At 31.4% G+C, this 18,151-nt stretch overlaps 1 protein-coding gene across 1 annotated transcript in view; it reads right to left on the bottom strand.

Moving 5' to 3' along the window:
• The window catches only part of LOC142345872 (endophilin-B1-like), a 276,037-nt gene that overhangs the window by 138,369 nt on the left and 119,517 nt on the right, over positions 1-18,151 (bottom strand). The gene's annotated exons all lie outside the window — the stretch shown is intronic.

Raw genomic sequence — 18,151 nt, forward strand, 5'->3', positions numbered from 1 at the left:
ACAAAGGACTCAAATTTTCCATCTGAAATGGAGTACGACGGCAGAACTGAATATACAACCCAAAACCAGGCCTCTATTTTTAATCTTTTGTTCAACTCAGTGTTTTCCGCCAAAGAACCCATCAGAGTCGAAGATATTAAAGTTGCGAATCCAACGCTGACAAATCTCAGCATCTCCAAAGCCAATATGAAGTCCATCCTTCTAGAACTAGATATAACAAAGACCCGAGGCCCCAATGGCATCCCACCAATATTGTACCAGCGAACGTCCGATCAGATGAGTTCAAGACTCCACAAAGTTTTCAAAATTATCAAGCGACTAAAAAGATTGCCAAAGAAGGGGAAAGTAGCCGCAGTAAGTCCCATCTACAAAAAAGGCAACAGGAAACTGATGAACAACTATCGCGGAATATCCCTCCTTAATATAGACAGCAAATGCTTTGAGAAATGCATGTATGAGCTTCTCTACACTCATTTTGTACAACTCATGAGTGATCATCAGCACGGTGCGCAAAAAGTCGACACTAAGCAACATAATAAAATTTCTACAAAGAGTGCATCAGTCACTGGAGTGCAACAAGGAAGACAATGTAGTCGCTTTTTACTCCAAATTCTCAAAGGCGTTTGACCGCGTGCCGCACCGTCTACTACTAGAAAAGTGGGCTTCAATTGGAGTCGGTGGTTGCTTCATCGAAATACTCCATGATTACCTGTCTGGAAGGGAAGAGTTTGTTCGAATGAATAGTTGTTCCTCTGCAACTCTCGAAGTTACAAGCGGTGTCCCGCAGGGGTCCCTGCTCGGGCCCCTATTATTTTTCATTTTCATCAACGACCTACCTGACTTGTTGAAATTCAGCGAACCATTCATCTTTGCAGACGACCTAAAGCTTCTTTTCACAGGAAAAGCCGACTGGCAAATTCAAGAAGACCTGAACAGCAGTCAGGACTGGGCGAAGACTAACAAAATGGATCTGGCAACTGAAAAGTTCGCTGCACTGAAAATGCACCACCACTCCGGAGATCTGATATTAGGCACAAGCCAACGGCACAGCGCTGACACCATCAAACATCTTGGTATTTTTGTAACTAAAGACATGACCTGGTTTCTACACGTCTCCGAAAAACTCAAGAAAGCCAACAGGTCTCTTTACCGGCTCCGAAGAAACGTTTCGCCGAAAGTCAATGTGTCTGTCAAACTCGGACTTTACAAGTCTATTCTTCTGCCAATACTGCTCTGTGGAATGAACTGCTTACGGTTGAGCCGTGGTTCAACCAGAGACTTAGAGAGCTTTCAAAAACGTGCCTTGAACTGGGTCTGCTATGAATCCAATCGAAGCTACCTCCAACATCTACGTCTCCTCAACGTACTACCACTTCCGCTCTTCATGCAGTGCAATGACATTCTGCTCTTGTCCAAACTACTTGTTGAAGGAGAACATAACATCAACATTCCCACTTGCAACCCTGAATCTGGTGAGTCCACAAAGTTTTTCAAGCTAAACAAGTGCAAGAAAGAGAAGACTCGTGGAGACTTATTCTACCGGACATGCAGACTCAAAAACAGAAAAAATGAAAAAAAAATCCAGTTTGCCAATCCTCTTGGTCTAAAATCGCGAAAAGTCAGCCTGATGTGGAAGTTTGTCGACAACAGATTCTCTGATTCCAACCCTTGCGCATGGCAACTATGTGGCGACTGCTGTGACTGTCACAACATTTGGACATCGTTCTAATCAGAAGGTTTGGGAGAAATCCCTCTGGTCTCATACCCCAGCGGTGTCAAACCCCCCTCAACAACAACAACAAGAACAACAACTAAAGTTTGTCGGAACAACAAGCGAAATTATATTATTTATTCTTAACTGCGCGGGATTGCGCACGCTGTATTTTGTCAAACTCCTATATCACAACTCCGTCTGACAGCGTGGCTGACACCTCATCGATCAAAAATCCAGTCCTTTAGGTATCTGGATCCCCCCCCAGTATCAAAGCACATATCATCCCTTAGTAAACCACTAGTGAAGATATGGCACGTGCATCTGGTGTTGCAAATAATATGCACCCACTGAGCTGGGGGAAGGGGGCACGAGCGGAAAATGTCCAAATCTCTTTGTAAGGGATTCTCTTGTCTTCAACGTTTTTCTTTATAGTTTGGGCTTAAAGTTTAGGCTCTGGAGGTGGTTGTTCTGTAAACTTTATATTAAACCTCGGATCTCTAAATCCCTTTCAGCCATAGCCAAGTCGCCGTAAGACAGTTTCTTCTGAGGAGGCTGCACAGGGGACGTTGCAGTCTCCAGTTTGTGTGGATCGCTAGCTTGAAACCGCAAAAACCGGTTTCGAAGCGGCAAAAACAGTAAGCATTCAAAAAAGACAAGAGATATGTTCAACGGCTTCCTACAACACAAAAAATGATATATGACCTGTAATTAATGAGACTAGGCAATAACTAGACAAAACTGCAAAGTTAAAAATACGTCTAAACTTTTTAAAATACTGATTTCAAATTCAAGAAAAACTTTAGTGATCAACTGGAATCAGAGAATAGGTTCCCTTGTTTATCCATAGACAACAGCTAAGACTTGAAATTATTCAGAATTTTGCATACGACTACAAAACAAACGACAAACGAAGACAAAATTAGGAAAAAAGTAATTAAATTCTGGAACACGGTGTCAAAACCACACTCTATTCACTGAAAAAAAATGATATTTTGAAATACTAATAACTGACCTGTCTATAATGCAAAAAGACACGAAGATGATCCTCGAAGATGGCAACGTTCCATGAGTTGGAAATTCGGAAGCCTAAAAATCATTCCTTAAAACGTACAACTGTTAACGTAAATATTAAAAGCTAATCAATTAGAAAAGAGATGCGACCTGTATTAGCTGACCCTAAGCTACAAGTTGACCAAAAAATTGGCAAAGCTCAATAATCCATCTTTTAATACGAAAACAAGTATTTTTAAAAGTTAATACAAATTGCGTAAAGATACGGAAAATGCAAACAAAACACCGAGAATCAGTCAAATGTTCATAAAAATTTAAACTGCGATAACTGCGTGGAACAAACGAATTTCAAAAAATTATATATTCTACACTGGACGGGCTTTCTAATGATAACACTCAACGATCGGCCAAATTTGACAAAAAACCATTTAAAGAATTGACACAAAAAAACGGCCATAATTGACAGGAAAAAAACCATTGACAGAAAAAAACCATTGACAGAAAAAACCATTGACAGAAAAAAACCATAAAGAAAACCAATAAATAATTTTCTTCAGATAAAAAATGTGTGGGGCAGCCGTGGTGGCCCCCCAATTTCTGTGAATGGTTTTTATTGTTGCTGCCTCCTCTCTTCACAGGAGCATTGCATCTGGTGCATATGGCAGGTGCATTGCATCTGGTGTTGCAAATAATTTGCACCCACTGAGCTGGGGGGAAGGGGGCACAAGCGGAAAGATCCAAATCTCTTTATAAGGGATTTTCTTGTCTTCAATGTTTTTCTTTATAGTTTGGGCTTAAAGTTTTGGGCTCTGGAGGTGGTTTTTCTGTAAACTTTAGATTAAACCTCGGATCTCTAAATCCCCTTCAGCCATGGCCAAGTCGCCTTAAGACAGTTTCTTCCAAGGAGGCTGCACTGCACATGGGACGTTGCAGTATCTAATTTCTGTGGATCGCTAGCTTGAAGACTCGTAAAGCTCTCAGAGAACTGCTCATCAAATTGAGAGAAAAAAACTATCTCAGCCGAAACGTTAGGTCGGGAATTTATTTTCAAGGTACCTATTTAGTGCAACATTCAGTGTTCCGCAGCGTAGATATCTGTGGCGAGAATAGGATCTTTTCAGTTTGTGTCCCCCTCCCCCAGCTTAGTGGGCGCATATTATTTGCACCTCCCAGACGCACGCGCCATATTGTTACATAATGGTTTATCATGTAATGGCACGTGCTCTGTAACTGGGGGGCGCATAACGTAGTGGGGGCACAAACGGAAAAGATCCTGAGAAAAATATTATAACAGCAAGGATTTTAACTTTTTAGACAAGCCATCACAAATTTATTTAATAACCAATTGTGTACACATTCTTAAATTGACAATTAAATGACCTTAAGGCACTGAGAGAGAGTAGTGGATAAAACAAGGGATTCAACCACCAGTAAAATTTGTCCCTTTCTTCTAACGCTAATCGCGCATGTCGAATCGGGCCAAAATTTACCCTTTGTTGAATCCCTTGTTTTATCCACTACTATATATTAGCTCTAAATTCAATTAAAAAATTAATTAAAATCAAAAATAAAAACAAAAAATCAAAAAATCAAAGCAAAATTAACATTTCACTTTTTAAGAGTGATTCATTCTTATTCGGAGTGATCCCCAGTAGAAAAGATTGCTCTTTTTCGCTCTTAAAGAGTGAATCCCTCTTTTTTGATCAGTGAAACTGCTTCGCAGATGTTTTTTTATTTTTTTATACTTTTTATTTCAAATTATCTATACTTTTCAATAAATTTATATTTTCTTTTTTTTTCTATATTTATTCCATTATTAATAAGAAATGATACAAAATTATAGTATTTACATGAACAACTATCAGTGAAACTGCTTCGCTGATCCTCTGTTTGGTTAATAACTAAAGGACTTACAGCTCTAGGACTTTGCCAACTAGGATTAATTGTTTTATCCGCGAAGCGGTTACACCGATCAGTTATATTTCTACTAAATCCTCTAGTCAATTCTATATCTGGATGTTGTTTCTTTACATGAGCCCGTATCCCATCATATCTCACAACAGAAGTACAATATGGACAATTAACTTCAGCTGAAGTACAACTTCTACATGTATACTTACCCTCATCAAAATTATTTAGTGGTTTTATATAATTACACTTATTACAACATCTAGTTAATACTTCTGAGCTGGGGTTAAGGTTAGGGTTAGGGATAAGTTTAGGGTTAGGGTTGGGAATAAGGTTAGGGTCAGGGTTGGGGTTAGGATCTGAGTTAATGTTATAGTCATAGATAGAACCAGAACCAGAACTAGATCTAGAACTGGGGTTAGAACCAGAACCAGAACTAAAACTAGAACTAGAAATAGGTTTAGAACTAGAGTTAGAATTAGGGTTAGAACTAGAACTAGGGTTAAAACTAGAATTAGAATTAAAATTAGAACTAGGTTTAGAACTAGAATTAGAACTAGAACTAGATTCATTTTTTAAAGAACAACCCCATGGGGAAAAATCATTAGCACAAATACCACTTAATATTATATTACCACACATACATTTATCAGTTTTATCTTTATGAAATGATTCATAATGATATTTTAAAACAGCAATGTTTCCACATTTATAGTTACACTCTAAACATTGTAAAAGCATTTTTATTAGATAAAATTATCAGTGAACGAGCTTTGCTCGTGGTTCTCCAACGAACTTTGTTCGTGGTTTACCAAACTGCTCAACGGAGTTGTTTTGCAAATTCGCAGATAGTATTAGCAATGCTGTAGAATCGGTGTACAAACTTTGTGGATCAGTGAAACTGCTTCGCAGATAATATTTAGCCATGATTTCAATTAAATCTTTAGTATTATCTTTAGATGTGATACACTCTGCTAAATATTTATTTCCTAAACTATTGAGTGTATTAGTTTCACATCTCTTATCTAAGATCAAATCAAGGTCTAATTCTTTTTTATCTTTAACAAAATTTATAATCTTTTCTCTAAATTATATTTCTCTAAATCTTTTCATTATTTATACATAGTTTGTTTAAAAACTTTTCTCCCTCTCTATTCAAAATTCCCATCTCTTCATTGATGAAGTCACAGTTACACTGATCAGTATAACTGCTTCCCTGATAGGTCTTCGACCATGTTTCACTATCAGTATAACTGCTTCGTGTTTCACCTTCCAACTCTTCTCCAAATCCAACATTAACTAATGTATTTACTCTACTCAAAATTGTGCTTGCTCCCATTGCTACAGTTCCAGCATTTCTTGATATTGAATCAGGATAAAAACAATAAAATATAAATAAATCTGTGCCTATAATTCTACCAATATTTGATAAAATTTTCATACCCATTCCCTTAATCATCTCTTTTGTTAAAACATCATTCTGAATTTTAATATTATTTGAAGTAAGAAGTTTATTTAAATAAAACTGATAATTATCATGATTATTAACATTTCTATCTGTTGCATTAATCATTAGTGGTTTCATATATGCTATAAGTTTATTTATATCTTCTCTTTCTAAATCATTTTTTAAACTAAGAGCTTTTAAATCAAGGAAACCAACTCTTGAATCATATATCATTGTTCTATTACTACTAATAATAATAAAAGTATTTTCCTTTTTATTATATTTAATTATACCATAACGAAGTGCATCTGACATTCCATCTGTACAATTATATTAGTTACTATTTAATTCACTAATTATTTTATTGAAGTCATGTTCACATTTATATATCTCATTAAAGTTTTTAAATAGGTCAGGTCATTTATAAGTTGTTAAATAAATAGTATCACAACTCATTCTTGCTGTATTAATTATTTGAGCTGGTTTATGACACATTACAATCATTTGAATATTGTAATGTCTACCTTCAGTAAAATAATAACCTATGTCCTTATTTAACCTATCACCCATATCATCAAGTACTATTACACAATTTTGAAATTTATGCATATTATTTTTTGTTATCACTTTTATATCACATTTATTAAACCCAGTATAAAACTTATTAGACTCAGGATCTATCCAGTCTCTGTCATCTTTACAAACTATAACTATGGACCTTTGGTCTTGATCTTGAAATTGATCTTGATCTTGAACTTGATGTTGAACTTGAACTTGAACTTGATCAGTGAAACTGCTTCGCAGATGTTGAACTTGATCTTGAACTTGATCTTGAACTTGATCTTGAACTTGATCTTGAACTTGATCATGGTCTAAGTATAACTTTAAGTATTGTCTAATAAAATATGTTTTACCCGTTCCAGTTCCACCATAAACAATAGTATGTAGTGTTGACTTTTCTTATTCAAATCTAACTAGACTCCGATTCATAAATCCACCAAAGCTTTCTTCTAGTTTTGTAAATTTACTTGGTCTTGAACCATATATTATATAACAAATTTCAATTATAATAATAAAAATAAAAACTGCACTACCTGTTTCCATTTTTATATAATAAAAATAGATTTGATTTAGATTTAGACCTAGGTTATAATTAGACTTAGATTTAATAAATTTATTATATAAAAATGCTCATCGTAACTTTTGAGGAATTCAATAATAAATTTAATATTGATAATAGTGCTATGAGTGATATCAGAATAAAAGGTATAGGTAAAGATACAAGTCTAACACCAATTGAGATTGTAATGAGAGATGATAAACCAGAAATGGTAAGTGAACCTAACTCTAACATCATTGTAAATCTACAACCAACTAAAGGTACACATTGGGTTTTAGTTATAAGAAGAGAAGGTGGTCCAACATATTATTTTGATAGTTTTGGTGTAGAAACTCCACTTTTATTTTTAGAAGAATATGTTGATCTAGGCTCTAATGAGAGAATACAACAATATGATGAATCTGTGGGGCTTATTGTTTATATATGATCTATCTTATTGATAGAGGATTTAGAATTAAAAGTGCTTTGAATATTCTAGTTAATCAATGTAAATATTCAGGAATATATAATGAGTGTTCTTGTTTAAGTTGTAGTAGAGGTGGTGATAAAGATAAGGATAATGTTAATGATAATGTTAATGATATACGAAGTAGCTTTGCTAATAATGATAATGATAACGTTAATGATAATGATAATGTTAATGATAAGGATAATGTCATTGATAATGATAATGATAATGATAATGATAATGATAATGATAATGATAACTTTATATATCTATCTGATGAAAAATATCAAAAGAGTAAATCTAATAGGATTAGCAATAGTAATAGCATTAGTAATAGTCCTACTAATAATATCCGTGAAGCGGTTCAACAGAGTTGTTTTGCAAATTCACCGATATCTGTAAACATAAATGATGATCTATATTCATGGTTAAATGATGATGATATGATTACTGAAGCCGCATTCCCAGATAACTTTAGATGTATAATATCTGGTCCTAGTGAATGTGGTAAGACATTATTATTAAAAAAACTAATTCTAGCTAGTATATACTTTGATAAGCTATACATCATTGGACCTACTGGTGATCAGTACCATGGTATAGAAAGAATAAACCCAAAAGCAGATGTTGAATTTAATAAAGATATAAAGGTTTACCATCTCCTGATAAACTATCCAAAGACTTAAAGAAACTAATGATATTTGATGATGTTAGAGCCAAAGAACCAGTTATTAATGAATACTTTTGTAGAGGTAGACATAATAACTGTAATATGATATATCTTAATCAAAACCTGTTCTCTCTGGATAGGCAGAGTGTTGGAGAGAAATTGTAATCTATTTATTTTATTTGAACAGAGAGGTAAAAAGAGAGATGTAATAAGGTATGGAAGGAGCCTTATAATTATATTGTCATTGATATAACTAAAAAAAATATTAATGGTAAACTAAGAATTAATTGGGATCGGAGAGTTTTGTAGTTAAGTTTAAGTATCAGGGAACCCGCTTCGCAGATAAGTGTAAATCTAAGTACAAGTCTAAGTATAAGTATAAGTATAAGTATCGGGATCCTGCTTCGCAGATAAGTATAAGTATAAGTATCAGGGAACCTGCTTCACAGATAAGTCTAAGTGTAAGTATAAGTATCAGGGAACCTGCTTCACAGATAAATCTAAATGTAAGTATAAGTATAAGTCTAAATCAAATGTAAAGTAAAACTTAAGACATCACCATTAAAGTCTATAGATCTTCCATGCTCATCTTTAATATGAAATTCTATATATTCTATTCTATCTTTAGTTACCTTTTGATACAAGATATTAGTTGGTACAATATTTATCAAGTAACCAGGTGGTTCCGTTAGAATAAAAGTATATAGTATGTCTGTATCTTTACCATTATCTTTAGCTCCAGATATCACATTACAATGAATGTTAATAGTACTAAAACCCATAATATCAATAATTTTCTGAGATTTATATCTACCTTTTTTTTATAAATTATTTTTCTAAATCCTAGTAATGAGGCTAGTGAGTTTTCTATATCAAAGCTGAGTGCTCCTTGTTTTATTTCCATTAAACACTTCATCGTATTCTTAACAGGTTCTATTATAACATTACATCAGTTTCTTCTTTTATTATTTCTGCTATGTCAGTTAACTCATATGCTCCCGGTGTAATAGTTGAATATAGCAACGGGATTCCTTTATAATTATGATTAAGTATAGATGTAATGTTTGGGCTTGAGGTAGAGATAGGGTTAAAGTTAGGGTCAGAGCTAAGAGCCCGAGGTAAAGCTTCATCATCTTCTATAACAGTTCTAGCATATAAGAATTGATTATTTCTCCTATTCACATTAAACACCGAATTATAAACAGATAATCTAATTAAGCCTAATTTTGTTGTATTAAGTATAGGCTCACCAAAGTTAAACTTTTCTGTTGGTTTTATCATTCTAAAGTTAAGTTTATATTCTTGTTTAGTTTTAGTTAAAGTTTCGTGTATATTTTGTAGTTCAAATAAAATCAAGTTGTCTGTCATTTTTTATCTAATAAAAATGGATTTTAATTTGGACACAACTTATGGTTATAATAATGATATACATAAAAGTAAGACTATAAAATATAAACCTAATAATCTAGCAACAATGAATACGGTTAATACCAATATTAATATCATACTCAATAGAGAAGAGAATCACTTAAATATACATGATTCATATCTAGAGATAGAGTTTGTTGCATCAGATGATGCTGGTGATGTATTTGCTAATAATGCTATTATCAGATTTGTTAATTATGGTATGATTGCATTTTTTAGTTGTCATCCTAATCTATTGAAGTATGAGTTATTAACTAGTACTGGTGATGAATATGAGAGTGGTTTTGTTAGAAATCAGGGCAATAGAGATAGTCATTTTAAAGGTGACCATATTGCTGCACAACGAGGACATATGTATATGATGGTTAAGATTAGTGATCTATTTGGTTTCGTAAATGATTTAGAAAAGATTATATATGGTTTAGGATTTAAACTAATATTAAAAAGGAACAATAATGATAGAGCTCTATATAGAGTTAATGCTAATCCTGGTGCAGTTGCCAATGATGGTAATATAGAAATTAGAGATATATCGTGGTGTGTACCTAGTATTGATCCTAGTAATGATAATAGAATTATTGTGCAAAAGGGTTTAAATAAAAAGAATAATGTAGACTTTAGTTTTTATGAAAGGAAGACATTTTTTAAGAATGTACCCAATGCTACTAACTTCTTGTTTGATATAGGTATGGAAAGTGGTATGGAAAGACCACAATATATTATAGTTGGTTTTGAAAATAATAAGGTGAATGAGCAAACTCATGATGCAAGTACATTTGATGTAATGAATGTTACTGAATGTTATTGTAAGATTAGTAGTGAATTTTATCCCGAGGATAGACTAAATATTAATTATGGAACCAATAATTATAATGAGGCTTTTAAAGAGATTGTTAGCTGTAATAAAGATTATAATGGGCTACCACATAATATAAAACCATATATAAATCATAGAACATTCAACGGTAGTTATAGAATATATGTATTTGATACCCGATATCAAAGTGATCATAAAGGTCCACAACCAATACAACTTAATTTTAAATTCAGTGCTGCAGTTGCAGATGTTATATGTCATGCATTAGTATTAACTAGGAACGTTATTAGTGTGAATAGTGATGGTAATAAGATGGTTGATATTATATCATAGTTATAATTTAAGTCAAAGATATAACTCTAGCGATAATCATAATTTTAGATATAACTCTAGCGATAATTTATAATTATAGTATAATATAGTTATTGTTATAATTATATACTTTCACTTATACATAACCATATATTTATACTTATACTTATAGCTAGTCAACTCTAATTGTTACTCTTGTTAATACACAACTATTTCTTATTAGTATTAACAAAACCTTTAGCATAAATAATATCTAATTTCTTTTTATTCTCTAGAGCTAAGCCTCCAGCTTCTAGCTTAATCTTAGGCTTAGGTCTAACCTTGGGCTTCGGCCTAGGCTTGGGTTTAGGCTTAATAACAACAAAGGGATTATACTTTTTAACTTCCATTATTTTTTTATATAGAAATGAGTCTTTTAAATAAGTTCAAAACTAATTCATATTGTGTTGGAGGTAAACATTATAGTGGTACAGTTAATATATGAGGAGCTATTACTTCAAAACAAACTAAGATGTTAAAAGGTAATTGTGTTTTATGTAGAAGGAATAAATCAATGACAGTATCTGATGCAACAATAGAAGCAGAAGGACTTAAAGATTTCTTTAAAAGTGTTGGTAGGGCGACAGTTAACTTTGAAAAGAAAGTAGCTAATAATCCAGTAAAAGCATTAGAAATAGCAAGTAAAATAGGAAGTGCAGCTGCATCTAGAAACCCTAGAGCTGCTTTATCAGCCACACCTGATTTAATTAAATTTGTGAAGGTATAAAAGTAGTGCAAAAAGGAAGAGGGTTATACTTAGATACAAAGAAAAGATAATTATTTGATTATAATTTTGATTATATTATGTTTATGATTATGATTAAGATTATGATTATAATATGATTATATTATAATTATGATTATAACTGAGATCATGATTTTATATTTATCGATAAAAATTAATACTAATATTATTATTACTAAAAACATTGTTGTTACTAAGCACTAATATCTTTAATCTAAAAAATGCTCAGCTTGTTTTTCTTATTTTTCTTATAATCCTCATATAATTTAACAAATTCATTATACTCATCATTATCTATTTTATTATCATTCATTGATTTAGTATATAGTTTATTAAACTTATCACTAAACTGTTTACTTCAAATATACATTTGTGAATACTTTATAATTTTATTTCTAATTTTAGTATTAATTGATTTTGATAATGAACCACAAACAGTTGCTGTAGCAAAAGCTGTTGGTATAGAATAAGCTAATCCTATACCTGTTAATGAAACTGATGTTGTTGTTGCAGTTGTTGCTATTGATGATAAAACTATTTCTGTTATCTCAGCTATGTTAAAATAATTCTTATATCTACTTAACTTCTTATTATAGTTATTAGTTTCAGTTTCATAATAATTTCTAATATTTTTATAATGTTAATATTGTTGTTAAATTTATTATTAGCTTGAATCTTTTCGTTTATCAATCTTTCTGATACTGATGACAAATCTGGATATAGTAATCCATCACTCGGTGCTGTTGGATTGGTCATTGCTTTGCTTATTTTCATTAGTAAAAATTCTTTCTATTTCTTTCATTATAATTTCTTGATTAAAACTATAATGCATCTCAAGTCTGTCTTTCTCTTTATTATCAAGTAACTTACTCTGTAAAAGTATAGCAATTATATATTGTACTATAACACCTCTAAGAGATTTGTTGTATTCTTTCATTTCTCTCAGACCGTTAGTAAACATTTCATCTAAGTGTATGTTAGTTATATTCTGATTAAACTTATTATTATCAAATTCTTGCTTTAATTGATATTGATTATATTTAGAGATAGTATCTGCAGCAACTTTATTACAAAAATTAACAGTATTTCTGACTTTATTTGTTGTTTCAATAAACTCATTAATTAGTTCTTCTTTAATTTGTGTTTCATTTAGTTGTAATGTTTTAGTTGTAACTTTATCAAAGTCACCCTTTCTTAGTTCAGTTATGTTTCTACTTAAAATGTCTATTTTATTAGAAGAGGATAATAAGTTATTGTCACAATACTCTTTATAAACAACATCTTTTTCATCTCTAGGAGGATGAACATTTGTAATTTTATAGGTATCCTTCAAATCAATATCATCATTATCTTCTAGGAATAACCCACGAGCCTTACTTAGTGTTAAGTTGTTTGTTGATTTTGATGTTGATTTATGTTTAGCTTGATTGAATCTATTTCTTGTCATCTTTGTATTTGTTTACATATAATTAGAATAATAATTATTCTTGTAATTAGACTTATAATTAGTCTTACAATTAGACTTAGACTTAGAATTATAATTAGACTTAAGACCATAGGTCAATCTGCGAAGCAGGTTCCCTGATCTACTTCGTAGCTGACCGTAGGTCTATAATTAATGATTCCAAAACCTTATTATTAGATTCAAACTCAAATTCGGATTTCAATAGTTCCTGTTCATAATATTTGCCTTCTATTATCTCTCCATTAATATCTTCTATTTTATATGTTGGTGGATGTGTTTTTAGAACTTCATTCAGTTTAAACAATTCTCTATTCCAATAAGAAGTGTAACCTTTAGAGACGATATTACGTTTATCTATATTTCTAACATAATCACCAATTTTAAATTTTGGTGTTGCTTTGGTAGAATTAACATAGTATTTAACTTTATCAGGATTATTAGAAGCATCAACTGATGTCATATTAATTGTTGAGTGAATGTTATTGTTATATGTTACAACAGCATCATTTAATATACTTACCCAATTACCATCGCCATTGATGAACATAGGTTTATTTATTATGTGTAATAATGTTCTATTGAATCTCTCTATGAATACAGCCTTTAAATCACTATAAGTAGAATATAGCTCTATCCCTGAAGCGGCTTTGCCGGTTCCATATTCTTTAAGTAAAGATTTAAATGTTTTATTGTAAAGCTCACTACCTCTATCTACCCATAACTTTTCTGGTTTTCTAGGTTCAGAGCCACCTTTTGGATGTTCACTTAATACTATTTTAAAACCATTAGTTATAGATAAACCAGATTTATTCTTTAAAGGAATAGCCCATGCATATTTTGTTAACATATCTATAACTGTTAATATAAACTTATAATTATTGTTGTGTTTACTTAGAGATGACTTATCAATTAAATCAGCTGACCATGTTTCATCTTTATATAATGGTATTATTCTTTTTATTCTTTGTCTTCTGAACTTTGTTATTCGAGGACTGAATACTTCTTTAGCTAGTTGTTGTTGTTGTTTTTCTATCGTTTAATTTATGGACATAGTCATCTGCGAAGCAGGTTCCCTGATAGCTTCGCTCATTTACCATAATTAAAAACAAAATTATCTAGTTGGTCTTGATTAATAATATTCATAGATGAAAGTTGCTTAGATATATCTAGCATTTCATCATGTAATCCATCATGACCAGCTTTTGTTTCCAGTATTAATAATTCTAGTCTTTCTGTTAAGTTATATGGGTCTGGGTTGCTATATAATCCCCTACCATATACATCATCTTTTGCCCCCACTATACGTTTTATTAATCTATATCTAGCACTTTTCTTATCCCCCTTTCCTAAATCATATCTAATATCAAATAAAAACCTTTTAATTTTGTTTTCATCTTCCTCAATTTTATCATCATATGTTACATTTGATTTAGTAAGAAAATCAGTAAATCCTTCTGAAAACTCGTATACATTATCCCTTACTAAAAATGCACCCTGCTCTAGAGTTATATCAACACCATTCATTTTATATCTCCTAGTAGGTAAATCTATGAGTTCTAATTTTAATTGAGGATTAGTTTGAGCCCCCATGTCATGAAGAAGTTTGGCTGTCTTTGTATCAACAAAAACTGGTGCTATATCTTGAGTCCCCTTTAACGTTTCACCAATCTTGGAAGCAGTTTCATTAAACTGGGAACCAGCTTGCTCGATCATCTTAGTTTGTTTATCTAACTCTTGATTTTGCGAATATGTTGCTCTTAATGTGTGTTCACTTAATGCTAGATTCGGTTCATTGTTTGCGTTTAAAGTTTTGGTTAGAGGATCAAATATTTCTTCTATTTCACCATAATATTCTTGTTGTTTTAATTTATCTTCTAATCTATTTCTTCTGTTTTGTTTTTCTAGATTGTTTAATTCTATGAATTTACCTAGTTTAGTCATTTTTTATGCATTGAAAAATTATAATAAGAGTAAAAAATGGATAATGAAAACAGCTTCTCTCTTAATCTAAAAAGATGTTTAGCTTGTAAAAGACGTTGTAATACTATAGATGAGTTTATTGATCATATTAAGGAACCAAATCATGATGATTTAATAATTTCAACTTATTCAAAATATGTAGATGGGGCGGGGAAGATAATAAAATTTCTAGAGTATAATAAAAATATAATAGCTGGAGCTACACTACATAAGAATACAATCATGGGAGACACTATGGAAAAATATATGGCTCAGATAATGATTTATAATATACTAACTACCAACCATATGGATGTAATGAATGAATTAGGTCTATAATTATTTGTTAGAAAAAATTAGCAAAGCTCGTTATATAATATAATAGCAACTTCAATTAACTTTCTATCATCATTAATGGTTAGTTCTATAATATTATTAACCAGTAGGTCTTTGTTTCCATCTAATGATGCTTGGTGGATCATTTTTATTAAATCTCGTTTGAATAGATATAGATTCTCATCATGAGGATAGCTTTTAATATTATTTACATAAAATCTTTTATCATCAAATGTGTTTAGACTAATCTTAATTGTTTTTGTTGTTGTCATGTTATCACCAACTTTTTGTATTCTACATTAATCCACTGTTCTCTGTGTATTATTCATTAATGTATCATAGTAATCTATGTGCCTAGCATTATTATGCTTCTTTACTCCTTTTTCTTTAGTGTTTTTAGGATAATTTTTGAAGCTATATGTTTTGGGGGACAATGCTATAAATTCCTCAATAATCCTACTTACCAGCTGGTGTTTAAACTTGCCGAGGATTTTATTATTAGTTTTTATAGGTATGTTTAGATTACTTAAGTCCATATGCTCATCACTAACTTTACTTTCACTTTAACTTAATACGAAACTGTCCGTATCCATATAGTGAAGAGTTAGATCTTTGAGGGATGATTGTAGAATATTATAGAATACATCATACATGTGTAATTTACTTAATTCTAACTTAGTAACACCAACATATACTAGAGAATCATATTCTATTTTTTTCTTTATATATTCTATTTGGCTATAATCTCTATATTTAGTTATATTCTTAAATGTTGGTTTACTTACACTTTTCATTATCTTTTCTTCATCATACAAAAACTTGCTTTGAAAGAAGTGTAGAGGATTCATGCACATTATTCCATATAATGAGATATTCATTAATTTCCTTACATCCTTTTCTCCTTCGGGTTTAGCTGTTGCTCTTTTATTTGTATTGTTGTGTATATAATCGGTATATATATAATCTTGTTTAAATTTAATTACTCTATGTATTTTTGTTACTTTTACTCCCATCTTAACAAAGAACTTTAACATCCTATAATGAACCATATATTCTGTTTTTTTGTTTTTGTCTAAGATTATTTTCTCTGATCGGTGAAGCAGTTTCCCTGATCGGTGAAGCCGCTTCTCGGATCTTGCTTTGACTCCGTCTCTTTCTTGATCAGTGAAACTTGTTCGCAGATATCCCAATTCATTATCATTTATCTTTCTTTTATTAGGCTTTAGTGCTAACTGTTCTGTTTTCTCTTTACATTCATTAGTATAATCAATATCACAAACTATATAGTTACCATGATCACTATCATCTGGAGTATTCAATATTACATCTAGAGTAGTAGTAGTAATAAACTGAAAATCCTTATAAGCTAACTTTTGCATCATTGCATAACCATATAGGTTGTTTGCGTCTATGTACCATATATTTCTATTAATAACTTTATCATTAGTATTAGTATTAGTACTAGTATTAGTATTAGTATTAGTATTATCATTAATATTAGCTTTAGTATTAGTATTACTAATATTTATATATCTATCTCCCATTATTCCACATATACCACCTCTCTTTGCTCCAACAAAATCATCTAGCATTTGTTTATATTGTAGTGTATCTAATGTTACACCGCTTGACATTAACCAACAATCAAAACTATAACCTGGGAGACTTACATAGTGTAGGGGATTGAGCTTGAATTCTTTCATGCTTAGTTTAACATATTCATTCATGCAATAGTCTAATATTTCCACATCATTCTGTAAATACTCTATAGTTAGATCTTTACCAGTTTTATGACTGTTTTCATTATTAAAGTTATCTACTTCTTCTTGTGTTGGTAATTTATTATGTAGTGAGGATTTGAAGTCTTCTATTTTTAGATTACCTTTAGCTTCTTGGTAGGTAGCTTTGCTACTATACGACTTGATCGTGGTTCTCAATGACTCTAAACCAAGGTATTCATATGGATATAATATTTTAGTTTTAAATCCGTATATCTTTGCCATTTGATCTAGAGGCATAGCTAAGAAGTTGTAACTGTCTAAGAATTTCAGACAACCAATGCTAAACATCTTAGATTTACCAGCAGCTAGTGGTATGTTATCCACTTTTCTTTTATCATTATTCTGTTTGAAGAGTTCACTGTATAGTAGGTTGAAGTCATAGCCAAAGCCATTATGGAATATTACTGGAATGAAGTTTTGTTGTTTGTATCTTAGATTACATATTTTACTTGCTGGTCCTCTATATTTACCAGTTTCATGACAATGATCTTTCACTTTATTAATACATGTTTTGCTGCAGATATGACAAGTGTTATTAGTTTCATGATATAATTTATCTTCTTCTGTGAATATCATCTTTTCATTATGTTTGAAATTATTCTCAGTTTCTATTTCTAACAGATCTCTAGCAAATCTTTTGATGCAGCCTAGACCGAAGTAGTGTTTGAAGTTACCTTGCCAGGTGTAACCCACAGCTATTGGAATATGTTCAGCTTTTACATATTTTAAATCATTAGTTGAGACATCGGTGAAACCGCTTCGCGGATCAACAATGCAACATTCTATATCGGCAGTTATAATATTTTTTATGTTCTGACGTTTGTAATCATTTATAAAAGTAATATGTTTTTTCTTAGGACAAACAATCTCTGGTTTGAATGAGGTGCTGCATTCGTGTTTATCATATTTAATTTGTGAGTTAAACCAATAGGTACACCTATCACAATAATA

This window comes from Convolutriloba macropyga, chromosome 9 (genome assembly GCF_964194025.1).
Source record: "Convolutriloba macropyga chromosome 9, txConMacr16.3, whole genome shotgun sequence".
NCBI lineage: Eukaryota > Metazoa > Xenacoelomorpha > Acoela > Convolutidae > Convolutriloba > Convolutriloba macropyga.